The following is a 9,908-nucleotide window of genomic DNA, read 5'->3' as shown; positions in this document are numbered from 1 at the left end:
TCAAGACCACGGTGAAACCCCGTCTCTGCTAAAAATACAAAAAATTAGCCGGGCATGGTGGCAGGCGCCTGTAGTCCCAGCTACTCGGAGAGGCTGAGGCAGGAGAATGGCGTGAACCCAGGAGGCGGAGCTTGCAGTGAGCCAAGATAGCACCACTGCACTCCAGCCTGGGCGACAGAGTGAGACTCTGTCTCAAAAAAAAAAAAAAGTGAGAAGTACATTAGAGCCCCAGTTCTATGGGAAGATGCCAAGGAGAGCAAGAGATTAGAAAAAATGGTTTTTTTTAGAAAAAAAAAGAACATACTACAATCAGCCTGAGTGATGAGAGTCCTTACCAGCACAAATTCAGTATGTAAAGACAGGAAGAGGGAGTTTTGTTTTGCAAGTGCTCAAATCCTAGTAAAAATTATAAAACCTACAAAGAAACAGAAAACAACATGGCCAAATTAAAAAAGCGAAATAAAACTCCAGAAAAAAACTCTAAAGAAGCATAGATCTATGAGCTGAGTAATCAAGAATTTAAAATAATATCCACAAGAATGCTTAAGGAGCTGAAAAAATACAAATGGTCAACTGAACAAAAAACAGAAAAATGATTATTGAACAAAATGATAGTATAGAACCTATAAAGAAAAATTCAATCAGATGTTCTAGAGTTGGCTGGGCATGGTGGCTCACACCTGTAATCCCAGCACTTTGGGAGGCCAAGGCGGATGGTTCATCTGAGGTCAGGAGTTCAAGACCAGCCTGGCCAACATGTTGAAACCCTGTCTCTACTAAAAATCAAAAAATTAGCCAGACGTGGTGGTGTGCACCTGTAACTCCAGCTACTCGGGAGGCTGAGGCCAGGAGAATTCCTTGAACCTGGGAGGCAGAAGTTACAGTGAGCCAAGATTGCACCATTGCACTCCAGCTTGGGCGACAGAGTGAGACTCTGTCTCAAAAAAAAAAAAAAAAAAAAAGAAAAAGAAGAAGAAGGAGAAGTTCTAGAGTTAATTGTTCCTTTAACTCCTTAAGATGGCCATCAATTTCCTTATGCTCTTGTAGCTTCCTGTGGTAGTCCTGAAGCAGCTTACCTCTAGGGCATGCCATGATGAAAAACTTCACAGTTTTTTTTAGCTCCTCTGACTTAGTGCTTTCAAATTACCTGTCTTTATGTTTGACAGTTCCTTATTTTGCCTGATCAAGTCTTCTTGATCAATACTTAATAATGAAATTGAGTAATGATTAATAAAATTGTTGGCTCAAATGGCAATTCTAAGTTCTTTGAGAAATCACAAAATTGCTTTCCACAGTGGTTGAACTAATTTACTTTCCCACTAGCAGTGCATAAGCATTTCCTTTTCTCCACAATCTCACCAGCACCTGTTATTTTTTGACTTTCTAATAATAGGCATTCTGACTAATGTGAGATGGTATCTCATTGTTGTTCTAATTTGCATTTCTCTAATGATTAGTGATGTTGAACATTTTTTTTGTATATTTGCTCGCTGTGTGCACGTCTTTTGAAAAGTGCCTGTTCATGTTCTTTGACCACTTTTTAATGGGGTTGTTTGTTTTTTGCTTGTAAATTTGTTTATGTTCTTTATAGATCCTGGATATTAGACTTTTGTCAGATACATATTTTGCAAATATTTTCTCCCATTCTGAAGGTTGTCTGTTTAGTTTGTTGATAATTTATTTTGCTGTGCAGAAGCTCTTTAGTTTTGTTAGGTCTTATTTGTCGCTTTTTTGTTGTTGTTTTAATTGCTTTTGGCATCTACATCATAAAGTCTTTGCAAGCTCCTATGTCCAAAATGGTATTTCCTAAGTTTTCTTTCATTGTTTATATAGTTTTTAGTTTTAGATTTAAATCTTTAATCTATTTTGAGTTAATTTTTGTATATGGTATAAGGAAAGGGTCCAGTTTCAATTATCTGCATTGACATCCCACTGACAGTAATATATCACCAAGGAAGAAAATGAACAACATTATTTTGGATCTTACAACTTAAAGAAATGAACCTAACAGACATTTACAGAACTCTGCACACAGAACCAACAGAATATATATTTTTCTCATTGCCACATGGCACATACTGTAAAGTAGACCACACAACTGGGCATGAAACAACCCTTATCAAAAACTAAAACAAAAATAATAAAATAATATCAACCACATTCTTGGACAACAGTGCAATAAAAACAGAAATCAATGCTAACAGAGTCACTCAAAACCATATAATTAAATGAAAACTAAACAACCTGCTCCTAAGTTATTTCTGGGGAAATAATGAAATTAAGGCAGAAATTAAGAAATTCTTTGAAACTAATGAGAAAAAAGATACAACATACAAGAATCTCTGGAACACAGCAAAAGCAGTATTTAGAGGGAAGTTTATGGCACTAAACATTTACATCAAAAACTTAGAAACATCTCAAATTAACCTAACACCACCTCTAGAGGAACTAGAGAAACAAGAGCAAACTAACCCCAAAGCTAGCAGAAGACAAGAAATAACAAATATCAGAGCTGAATTGAAGGAAATTGACATACAAAAAAAGAAAAAAGACAAATGAATTCAGGAGCTGGTTCTTGAAAGAATTAATAAGATAGGTAGACCACTAACTACACTAATAAAGAAAAAAAAGATGAACCTAATAAATACAATTATCAATGAAAAAGGAGACATTACCACCAACACTACAGAAATACAAAAAACCCTCAGGGACTATTATGAACACCCTGTCCACACAAACCAGCAAACCTATAATGAATAAATATGTTCTTAGAGATAAATACATACAACCTCCCAAGACTGAATCAGGAAAACATTCAAACACTGAACAGATTAATGTGTTTCAAAATTGAATTAATAATAAAATGCCTACCAACAAGGAAAAGGCCCAAGACCAGATAGATTCTCAGACCAATTCTACCAGCTATATAAGAAAAAGCTGGTACCATTTTTAATGAAACGATTCCAAAAATATTGAGGAAGAAGGACTCTTTTCTAATTCATTCTATGAGGCCAGCATTTTCCTGATAACAAAACTTGGCGGAAACAACAACAATAACAAAAAAATTCAAGACAATATCCTTGATGGACATAGATGTAAAAATCCTCAACAGAATACTAACAGAATCCAGCAGCACATAAAAAAGCTAATTCACCATGATCAAGTAGGCTTTATTCCTGGGATGCAAGATTGGTTCAACATACATAAATCAGTAAATTTTATTCACCATATAAAATTAAATCAGAAACCACATGATCATCTCAATAGATACAGAAAAGGCTTTTGATAAAATTCAATATTCCTTCATATTAAAAAGCCTCAGTAAACTAGGCATTGAATAAATGTACTTCAAACTAATAAGAGCCATGTATGAAAAACCCACAGACAATAGCATACTGAATGAGCAAAGGCTGGAAGCATTCCCCCTTGAAAACTGGCACAAGACAAGTATGCCCTCTTTCACCAGTCTTATTCCACATAGTAGTGGACATCCTACCCAGAGCAATCACAAAAGAGAAAGACATTAAAGGCATCTAAATAAGAAGAGAAGAAGTCAAACTATTCCTGTCCACAGATGATATGATTGTATGTCTAGAGAGCCCCACAGTTTCTGCCCAAAAGCTCCTTGGTCTGATATATAACTTTAGCAAAGTTTCAGGATACAACAGCAATGTACAAAAATCAGTAGGATTCCTATACAGCAACAACATTGAAGCTGAGGCCAAATCAAAAACACAATCCCATTTACAATAGCCACAAATAGAATAAGATATCTAGGAATAGAGCTTAACCAATGAAGTGAAAGACCTCTACAATGAGAATTGCAAAACACTACCCAAAGAAATCATAGATGACACACAAAAGACACACAAAAAAATTTCATGCGCATGGATAGGGAGAATTTATGTTGTCAAAATGGTCATACTGCCCAAAGCAATTTACAGATTCAATGATATTCCTATCAAACCAGCAGTGGCATCCTTCACATGATTATAAAAAAGCTATTTTAAAATTCACATGTGACCAAAAAGAGCTCAAATAGCCAAGGCAATCCTAAGCAAAAAGAACAAAGCTGGAGGCATCACATTACCCAATTTCAAACTATGGTCAAGGCTACAGTAACAAAAAACAGCATGCTACTGTCCAAAAGCAGATGCATAGACCAATGGAACAGAAGACAGAGCCCGGAAATAATGCCACACAGTTAGAAACATCTTACCTTCAAAAAATCATATTCATGCATCATTTTTTATGGGTGAAATAGGTGCTGTTGGTAGCTATCGGTTTTCTGAGAGTAATTCACCTGAGAGATTCAGAGAACTTTAATGGAGTTACTGAATCAAATGGATGGATTGGATACTCTGCATAGAGTTAAAACAACCATGGCTATAAGTCAGCCAGATTTCCTGGATCCTGCTTTGCTGCATCCAAGAAGATTAGATAGAAAAGTACATACTGATTTGCCAAATGAACAAGCAAATTTAGACATATTGAAAGTCCATGTGGATCCCATTTCAAACCATGGTGAAATCGATTGTAAAGCAATTTTGTGATGTTTTCAGATGGCTTTAATTAAGCAGACCCTGAGAAATGTTTGTACTGAAGCTGATATGTTTGCAATTTATGCTGATCATAATTTTGTAGTAGAGGAAGACCATGAAAGCAATCAGAAAAGTGGCTGATAGTAAGGAGCTAGAGTCTAAATTGTACTACAAACCTGTGCAATATACTACAAAATTTTTTATAACTACATGAAAGACAATGATCTCATTAAAGTGTATGAATGAAAGTATGTACGAGTGACATCATAACAATTAGTAATTCAGTAATTCAACTTTTAAGGTTGGTACAGAAGACATTTGTGTGTTTGCTTAATATTGCATTTATTGCAGCAGAAGTTATGAGTGTGTTGAAGCTTTTCACATTTGCTATGTGAGCATTGTGCAAAACATTGAAAATGGTTTGAGTATAAGAAAGTATTTCTTATGATTTATTTTATATCATTTTTTCCTCATCCTAAAATGTCGAATAAAGTCTGTTTGATTCAGCTCTTGTTAGAAACAAAAGAAAACTAAACTAAAGAAAAGTGCAGTGAACCTTAGGTACTTATGAAGCCATAATACTTATCGAACACTGTCAAGCAAACCAATGTGGGAGTCCCAGAAAGAGAAAAGAGAAAAAAAAAAAAAGCAGAGAGTTCATTTGTAGAAATAATGGCAGAAGATCTCCTAACTCTGAAGAAGTGAGGAAAAAACTAGAACATAAGTTTCAAGAGCCTCAAAGAACTATAACTAGACTAAATCCAAATAGTACCATACTGCAACACATTATAATCAAACTGCCTAAATCAAAGACAAAGACAGAGTCTTGAAAGCAGCAGAAGAAAAGTGATTCATCACACACAAGGCAGTTTCTATAAGATTATCGGCAGATTTTTCAGCAAAACTTTGTAGGCCACAAGGGAGTGGGATGATATTTTTAAAGTGCTGAAAGAAAAAAGAATAGGGAAGGAATAATGCTACATCTGGCAAAACTGTCTTTAAAAGCAAAGCAGAGAGGCAGAGGTAGAAAGATTGCTCACACCCAAGAGTTCAAGACTAGCCTCGGCAAGAGAGCAAGACTCTGTCTCTACAAAAAATTTTTATAAAAGTAAGCTGAGTGTGAGTGGCACACGCCTGTAGTCCTAGCTATTCAGGAGGCTGAGGCAGGAGGATTGCTTGAGCCTGAGAGGTTGAGGATGCAGTGAACCATGATTGTGCCATTGCACTCAGCCTGGGTAACAGAGCAAGATATTGTCTCAAAAAAAAAAAAAGCCCAGGCACGGTGGCTCATGCCTGTAATCCCAGCACTTTGGGAGGCCGAGGCGGGCAGATCACCTGAGTTCGGGAGTTCAAGACCAGCCTGACCAACATGGAGAAAACCCGTCTCTACTAAAAATAAAAAATTAGATGGGCATGGTGGCAGGTGCCTGTAATCCCAGCTACTCGGGAGGCTGAGGCAAGGGAATCACTTGAACCTGGGAGGCAGAGGTTGCAGTGAGCCGAGATTCCACCATTGCACTCCAGCCTGGGAAACAAGAGCAAAACTCCATCTCAAAAAAAAAAAAAAAGAAGAAGAAGAAGAAAGAGAGATTAAGACTGTTTTGGATAAACAAAAGCAGATGCAGATCGAGGTCATTACCACTGGTCTCACTTTACAGGAAATGCTGAAGTTGGTCCTTCAATTTGAGATGAAAATTTGGTAGCTAGAAACTTGCAGCTTTACAAAAAATATAGTTTTCTGGCAAAGGTAAAAACACGGACAAATGTACTAACTTGTACTACCGTAAGTTTCATACATAGAATTTAAATGACAAAAACCATTAAATTACAAATTGATGTTAATAAGTATACAGTATATAAAGATAAAAATTTAACATTGATAACATAAAGAGTGTGGGGTGGAGATTTTTATGTGATTTAAATTAATCTGCTATTAGATTAAAACAGAATTTTATATTTTAAGATGCGTTATGTAATTGCAATGGTAATCATGCACATACACAATTTATAGAATATACAGAAAAGGACATAAGAGAATCGAACATATGGCTACAAAAAATCAACAAAACACAAAGTCAGGAAACAAGAGAGGAAAGAGGCACAAAAAAGCTACAAGATGTATAGAAAACAATAAATAAAGTGGTAATAATAAATCTTCACTATCAATAATTATTTTAAATGTAAATGGATTAAACTCCACAATGAAACAGACAGATTGGCTGAATGGATTAAAAATATGTAATTCACCTATATGCTATATATAAGAGACATACTTTATATCTGGAGACATAACATAGGCTGAAGCTGGAAGGATGAGAAAAGATATTTCAGGCAAATGGTAATCAAAAGAGAGCAGGAGTGGCTATACTAATATTAAAAATAGGCTAATGTTTTAAAGGTTAAATAGACAAAGGGGGCATTAGGTAATAATTACAGGGTCCATTCACCAAGAAGACATAACAGTTATAAATTTTTATTTACCAAATCATAGAACTCTTATATATATGAAGCAAACCTTGACAGAATCAAAGAAAGAAACATATAGTAGCACAAAAATAGTAGGAAACTTCAATATCTCACTTTTCATAGTGGATAGAACTAGGCAGAAGATAATAAAGAAATATAGGACTTAAAAGTGCTATAGGTAAATTAGACCTAATAAACATGTAGAGAACACTCCATGAAACAACAGCTGGTTATATATTATTCCATAGTAGCCAAAGCAATGTACAAATTCACTGCAATCTCTATCAAAATGCCCAATGGCATTTTTTACAAAAATAGAAAATTCATCCTAGAAATATAGATAATGTCAAGAAACCCAAAGTAGCCAAAATAATTTTTAAAAAGGACAGAGGTGGATCACTTACATTTCTTGATTTCAAAGCAGATTACAAAGCTATAGTAATTAAAACAGTGTGATATACTGACATAAAATCAGACAAATAGACCAATGGAATAGAATAGAGAGCACAGAAGTAACCCCTTGTGTATATGGCTAAATTCAACAAGAGTTCCAAGACCACTCAATGGAGAAAAGGCAGTCTCTTTAACAAGTAGTATTAAGGAAAGTAGAGATCCACCTGCAAAACAATAAAATTGGCCCACTATCTCATACCATTTACAAAAATTAAGTCAAAATAATGGGTTAAATACCTAAATGGAAACCTCAAAATTATAAAATTCCTAAAAGAACCCAGTGTAAAATCATGACACTATACTTGGCAATGAATTCTTGGATATGACACCAACAGCACAGGAAACAAAATAAAAAAATAGACAAATGGGACTACATCAAACTTAAAAAGAAAGTTTAAACGCAATCAACGGAATATATAGGCAATCTACAGAATGCAAGAAAATATTTGCTAATCATACATCTAATAAGGGGTTAATAGCCAGAATATTATTTAAAAAACTCCTACAAGTCAATACAAAATTAAACAAAACAAAAACAAACAACGTGATTAAAAAACACATAAAGCACTTGAATAGACATTTGTCTAAAAATAGACGTAAATATATAAATGCTCAACATCAACAATCACCAGAGAAACATAAATCAGAACTACCAGATATCAAAACAATCAGGGGTGGGTTTCCCGCCTGTTGCTGGCTCCCACCAGCTCTATGGAGTGCACAGCCCCGGAATCACCTTCCCCAGTGCAGCTGGCCTCTCTGCAGTGGCTATTCCAGACAGGCCACCCCTACCATCAAGTTCTGGGGATTTGTTTCACAATAATGTGAATATACTTAACATTACTAAACTGTACATCAAAAAGTGGTTAAAATGGTAAATTTTATGTTTTTAATGAAAAAAAAAAAGACAAATGAAGGTCATCCAGACCTTCCCTTTAGGAAAAGGACTATATCTCATTATAAATGTGTATATCCTATATAACCCAGTTAAGACCTAGGTCAATCTAGAGCATGCATTCCTGAAGTTGACTGAAGGACTATTAATGTGCATCGGGAGGTAACAATTTCAGGCAAGGGTTTTAACAATGCCAAGGTGATGCAGAACAGTATGCTCTATCTGTTACACTTAATTTTTCAATTCTTTTCTCAAAATCATATAAGCATATTGTACTAAACACAACATACCCTAGAGCATTATATCTTCTCTTCCAATGCTATTGAAGTTAATTTGCTGAACATCTTGGCTTTAATTACCTCTTCAATGCCTGCGGTAGAACTTTTTGCTAAAATAGAAAATCAGGAAAATTAGATTGTTAAAATCAGTGCTTTTTTAAAAAAATTCATCTTTTTTTCTTACCTATAGAAAAGGTAACTCAAGCATCCCATACGCTGTAATTTGAAAAGGCTGCCCAGAAGGAATCTTCTTCTATCCCAGTCATATGCATTTGAGAGTCTGGGCTTTTCCTTGCCTCTCTTAACCATGGCTTCACTGTGTGATACTGTGCATATACAATATGCATAACGCTCCTCCGTCAGCCATTCATTCCCAGTTTCAAAGCATATGTGATGCTTAGTAGATACATTACACTTCCAATTGTAATTCAAATAAGAACAGGCTGGATATTTACGCCCTCATTCCAAATCAGCAGAGACCACCAAATAATGATAGATTTTAAGAAGGATCTTCTTGCTTATAGAGAACTTGGATTTTATTAAGCCCGAAACATGGGGAAAAGTGAAACCAATATTTGTTATCCTGTCCAGCCAAAGCAGCAGTTCTTGTAAGAATACGAGATTTTATATCCCAGCAAGGACTGAAGAAAAGAGTAAGACTGAAACTAATCATAGTGATATATTAATAAATACTGAGTTGTCATTAGAAAAGAGATATGATTCCTTCAGGAGGGGGTACATTGTTCATTTGAACAAATAAAACAATACTTTGAATTTAAATATAGTTCCCCCTTACAAAATGAAGTAGGCAGTGGAACATGCCCGAGGCCAGAGGGCTACAAATTTGCTAGGTTCTGCTGATACTCCTGAGCATCCTTCCGCAAGGGCCTTTTTTTTTTTTTTTTTTTTCCCCAACTTTATTTTAAGTTCAGGGGTACATGTGCAGGATGTGCAGGTTTGTTACATAGGTAAACATGTGCCATGGTGGTTTGCAGCACAGCACATTCTTACCTAGGAAACAATGCAATGCAATCTAATTCCATCAGAACTTTGCAAGCCTATTTAAAACCATTCATTTTATTCTACCTTAATAATTATATATGGCATTTCCATATTACTTTTTTTTTTATTATACTTTAGGTTTTAGGGTACATGTGCACAATGTGCAGGTTTGTTACATATGTATCCATGTGCCATGTTGATTTCCTGCACCCATTAGCTCGTCATTTAGCATTAGGTATATCTCCTAATGCTGTCCCCGCCCCCCCCCCCCCC

The 9,908-nt window shown here is 35.5% G+C and overlaps 1 pseudogene; it reads left to right on the top strand.

Annotated features, from left to right (window-relative positions):
* Window positions 1–4,251: 4,251 nt before the first annotated feature.
* On the top strand, window positions 4,252–4,755 carry LOC116463670 (26S proteasome regulatory subunit 10B-like; annotated as a pseudogene).
* Window positions 4,756–9,908: the final 5,153 nt, after the last annotated feature.

Source organism: Hylobates moloch, unplaced genomic scaffold (genome assembly GCF_009828535.3).
Source record: "Hylobates moloch isolate HMO894 unplaced genomic scaffold, HMol_V3 SCAFFOLD_49, whole genome shotgun sequence".
NCBI lineage: Eukaryota > Metazoa > Chordata > Mammalia > Primates > Hylobatidae > Hylobates > Hylobates moloch.
The sequence above is the reverse complement of the archived record's forward strand: the minus strand, read 5'-3'. Positions and strand labels throughout refer to the sequence as shown.